Raw genomic sequence first — 5,059 nt, forward strand, 5'->3', positions numbered from 1 at the left:
ATTTCAGCATCAAGATTCAGCAGCAAGAAATGTAAGTACTCAAAATCCCTCTCGGCACTGCCACTCTGGCACCCTTTCTGGCTTTCCCTTGCACTTGCTTCCACCGGACGTCACATGAGCCGGGCTAACGTAAACTTTGTTCTTAATATTGCCTTGGGCCGGAATAACATAGCCGGCATTAAAGTAAAGTAAAACGGAAGATCTGGCTAATTGCCAGCTAGTAACTTCCCCCTACCCCGACCAGGGCCTCGGCCTGTCGGGAGCAAAATTCAAAAAAAAAAAAAAAAAAAAAAAAATCTGGTCCGATATGGAGGAAGAGTAGTTCGAGCTTGTCAGGATTGTGACTTTCGATAGTCGTCAAGAAGTACTTAAATCCTCGGAGCCAGAGCTTCCATTTCTTGTGAGCTTGAGGATCGTTTGGAGGGACGTCGAACTTGTCTGGTCTGGCGATCCTCTCCATGTCTTGTCATGAATTACCTGTCATGCATTGAAAATGGTGCAGTGTTTCAATACATCTGTGAGAGCTGAAAGTTGTCTGTGAGAATGTGTCAGGGTGGATCAGAGTTTGTGCATTGCAACCAGAATGGGAATTGAGACTCTGGAAGACCATTATCAGCACTAGTGAATTCTAACACTGAACACTCCTTCCAGGCTCCAAAACTTGTTTGTCATAATCTTTGTTATTTTTATGCCAAAATCAATGAATGAATTTCAGTTTTACATGAGGTGTGTGCAGCTTCCAGACAGTAGGAAATGCATTTCAAAATGAGCTATGGTTAACTTCATTCAGACCCCATTACACTTCCATAACATATCATGAGTCATGAAGAGAAGAGAAAGCAACATTATTCATTATTACGAAATATGAATGCTTTTATTCATCTTGCCAGGGCCCAAGCATGCACATATTTACTATCAATGCACACGACAGAACAGATAACATCAGCTGGTCAAACACATGATACCACACGTATCAGGAGTCTACTGTTATTCTTTGAAAATAAGCCTATCCATGAACACCTTGCCTTGATAAACTTTCACAAACCCAATAAGTACCTACTTGTGGTTACGAGTTATGACAAAGGTGCTTGCAGAATCATAACCAAACTGCTGTAACAATAAAAATCCCTGTTTTCTCTTGCTTTTTTCCATCTCAACTCGGAGCTTCAGTTACAATCATCTCTGGAATACCTATTTATCACACATTTCAATCCATCTTCTGATGAAAACAAAAAATAAAATAACCAACACTCACTCACTCCTCATCTCAATCTTTTAATATCTCAATCCCATCACATTTTCCACCAATCTTCTGAGTGTGTCAATATCAAAAAGGAAATATCTTCGTAATTGTGAGTTGTCTCTTCCTGTCGAAAACAAAAATAAATATCAAACGCACATTAATCCATCTTCTGATGAAAACAAAAAATAAAATAACAAACGCTCATTGTCATGCTCACTCTGACTCCTCATCTCAATCTTTTAATATATCAATCTCATCACATTTTCCACCAATCTTCTGAGTGTGTCAATATCAAAAAGGTAATATCTTCGTAATTGTGAGTTGTCTCTTCCTGTCGAAAACAAAAATAAATATCAAACGCACACCTGTCGGCAGCCAGCCAGCCCAAACAATAACAAAGACCGAAGATACCCATGGCAAATACAATTTGATTTAGTAGCCTTGCGATAATTCAGTTTGTATAAAGCGCGCAAGCACTGTCTCATAATTGTCCCTACCAGCCGCTAGACGCACTCGTCCGAGTTTGAGATATGGAAGCACTCAATCACGACAAACATTGCGCAGATGAAACATATCTTGACGCAAATATTCTGCTGAGGTCGTAGTTTGGCATGAGTTTGATTGCGTCATAACAATAATAAGACTGTGAGACTAACAAGTAAGATGTGTTTTATGACGTCAAAATTACATCATTTTTACCTTGTTTATGAAAATGTATAATGCACTAGATCAAACCACGTCGAATGTTTTTGGCAAGGTATATTGGTTTTCGGGACATTTGAAAGTTGAATTAAGGGCCGCCGCGGTCCGCGGATATATTTATTATTCATAGGCATCGTGGATTGTTGCGTGGTGCTCATGGGGCATCAGTTGGTGATTGATAACATTTTGCTTTGATTTCTGATTGCTGATGATTTAAATTCTATGATGGTTTACTGTGCGGAACCTTCGTGTAGAAATGGGTCCGGGAGAAGAAACAACCAGGCGCCCGGCACCAAATATCACGAGTTCCCTGCGGATGAAGTGATGGCAAGGCGATGGTGGCAGATCATAAAAAGAGGGGAGCCATTCCCGAAGAACTTCCGTCAGTATTGTTTGTGTTCTTTGCATTTTGTAACTGCTGACTATGAAAGAGGCCTCAGGTCAGAACTGCTTAAGTTGCCTCCGCAGTATTCTGCCATGAAGCTGCTACCTACATCAGTCCCATCCAGGAACCTGACTCGTCCTCCAAGGTAAAGGCCTCACCTGACTACACTGCATGCGGTTTGTTCTTGTTGCGCCGTGATTTCGTTTACGTTTGCGAGCGCGCGCGTTGCGTCCCTCCGGCGGCGGCGGCGGCAATCGGGACCTGCCCACCGTGGGCGGGTCTATCCCTAGCTATCTGGCCGGACACCCCGGGCGTGGCCTAGATGGCTTGCCATGCATGGCCCCCGGGAGTGGATGAAGGCGATAGCTCCACAAACACACATACACATTAGCGATATAACGTAACGTAATATCAAAGCAAAGGGATTTTTCCTGTGCAATTTGGCAAAAGCGCACAGGTTTTGCCCTCTAAGATAGGCACCAGGTTTTTCTAGTTAGGACTTTCCTGGTGGAACTCACAACACAACAACAGCACACATTACAACACTACCACAGTTCAGCATCAAGATACAGCAGCAAGACATGTAAGTACTCAAAATCCCTCTCGGTACTGCCACTCTGGCACCCTTTCTGGCTTCCCCTTGCACTTGCTTCCACCGGACGTCACATGAGCCGGTCTAACGTAAACTTTGCTCTTGATATTGCCTCGGGCCGGAATAACATAGCCGGCATTAAAGTAAAGTAAAACGAAAGATCTGGCTAATTGCCAGCCAGTAACTTCCCCTACCCCGACCAGGGCCTCGGCCTGTCGGGAGCAAAATTCAAAAAAAAAAAAAAAAAAAAAAAAAAAAAAAATCGCGGGTTTGCGGGTTTTGCGTAGTACCTACTGTTGTAGTAAAAACAATGTTTTTGTGATATGTTTTGGTATTATATTTAAGTTAATATAAGAGTTTTATTAACTTTTGTATATAGCTAATGTTAAAGTTAAATTATTTATTACTTTTGTTTCTAGATCGATATTTCGCAAAACATGCAAGCCCGCAAAAAACGCATGCAGAAAACGCATAGGTAGAGTAGCCAGGCCTTAAGTGTGCCCATCAGATATTTATGAGTTTACCTATCGGTTGAATAGCAAATCTGTATACACTTTACGGACAGCTCGCTTTTCAGCTGTCCGGATTGGTGAATAACCCATTTTTGAGGGACCTTTTTTAAATGAGTTTCCCACCAGCTGGGACAGGGATGAAGTTGCTCAGCTCAGACCAGATCAGATGGATAGTTGGGTATAGTCAAAATTACCCCATTTTGCCTTTTTTGTTATAAGGAAAGCTCAGCTGAACAAACAACTTAATTTTGAACTTCTTGTTAGCTCTGAGTTACCAGCTAGAATAGACATCATTAATGTCACGTATTTAGCAGTAAGGGTTTGTTACTAAAGTCGGTTATTTTTACAGAGTCACAACACCAAGGAGTGGTGCTGCTACACAGAGGTGGAGAGGAAGATGAGTCAAGGCAGGTGCAAGAAGAAGGAGAACAAGCAGCTCCCAAAGACTCATCACTCCAAGCAGAAGAATGCCTGCATTCAGATGCATCTGTACAGACGAAGTGTGAGCCTTAAAAGTACGTCGTATCTTATTTAACTTATTTCAGATACATTTCAAGTATGTTATTTATGTACACATGTCTATGACTTTACTAGAAAATAGGTGCAGTTTGAAAGATAAATTTAATTCCTGTCATTGCCCAATATTGGTGGAAGATTGGTTAAGAATATCCTCCTCCAGCTCAGTGTTACTATAAAGTCAGGAATAAAAATTGGTAATTGCTTTATAGCACAGTACCTGTGGATTGTAGAATATTAGTTACAATCAGTACTCACCCACATGAATGAAACACACACCTGCACCCATGCCCCCCCCCCCACCCACCCATGCTCACATGAATAGCTGATAGCACCCATGATAGCTAAAGTTACTTCTGTATTTTGAAATCCCTTTCTTGTTCTGATGATCCTTTTGTCCTAACAGGTGTACCAGATGCCCAGCACTTGAGGCTGAACTGGCAAGCCTGAAGAGCAAACTGGCAGAGGCCGAGGACGTCCCTGTCCCATGCCGAGGACGTCCCTGTCCAGGCACTGTGGACGCGGCTGCGCAGTGTTGGAGACATGACTGTTCCCACCGAGTCTTTCTTGGAACTGTGCAGGGAGCTCGAGACCTGTTTCTGTGCCTACCATGCGATGCACCCCGATGGGCTCAGTCGAGAGCGCGGCGTCATCCGCAACGCCACCCGTATGATGGCCGAGAAATATTCGCGGGGCGTGCAGTGTGCCAAAATCCTGAAAGTGTTCGTTCGTGTGCGAACCTTTATCCGCCTGCGAACAGTGAACTCGACTCGACGTGCGGAGACGCTGTCAAGCGGAAGGTGCGGAACCTGCGTCACCACGCACAGTAAACAGATTGGCAGAGGCACACATCATTCATTACATCACGATATTATTTATTGATCTCTTGAGCCTTTCTTTTTTGTAACAGCTGGGTAGTCGTTCAGTTTGTGCCTGAATCGAGTTTCCAGACCTTCTGCTAGCTACCGTCTCCACACGGCGAACTGGGTCCAATTTGTGACTTGTGCTCGAAAATGCGTCCGTGTACAGTGAGGGCGGAAATGATGTGATGTCGCTTAGGAGCCTTAATTGTTCTCGACCGTGTCGTGATGTATCGTTTTCATGATTCA

General features: G+C 43.3%; 1 long non-coding RNA gene across 1 annotated transcript; it reads left to right on the forward strand.

Moving 5' to 3' along the window:
- The first annotated feature begins 2,339 nt into the window (after positions 1-2,339).
- LOC122385538 lies at positions 2,340-4,733 on the forward strand. The gene is made up of 3 exons (XR_006257212.1): positions 2,340-2,475; positions 3,784-3,949; positions 4,357-4,733. It is a non-coding gene; the product is annotated as an uncharacterized LOC122385538 (long non-coding RNA).
- The last annotated feature ends 326 nt before the right edge of the window (positions 4,734-5,059 follow it).

This window comes from Amphibalanus amphitrite, unplaced genomic scaffold (genome assembly GCF_019059575.1).
Source record: "Amphibalanus amphitrite isolate SeventyFive unplaced genomic scaffold, NRLGWU_Aamphi_draft 000221F_arrow, whole genome shotgun sequence".
NCBI classification, from domain to species: Eukaryota; Metazoa; Arthropoda; class Thecostraca; order Balanomorpha; family Balanidae; genus Amphibalanus; species Amphibalanus amphitrite.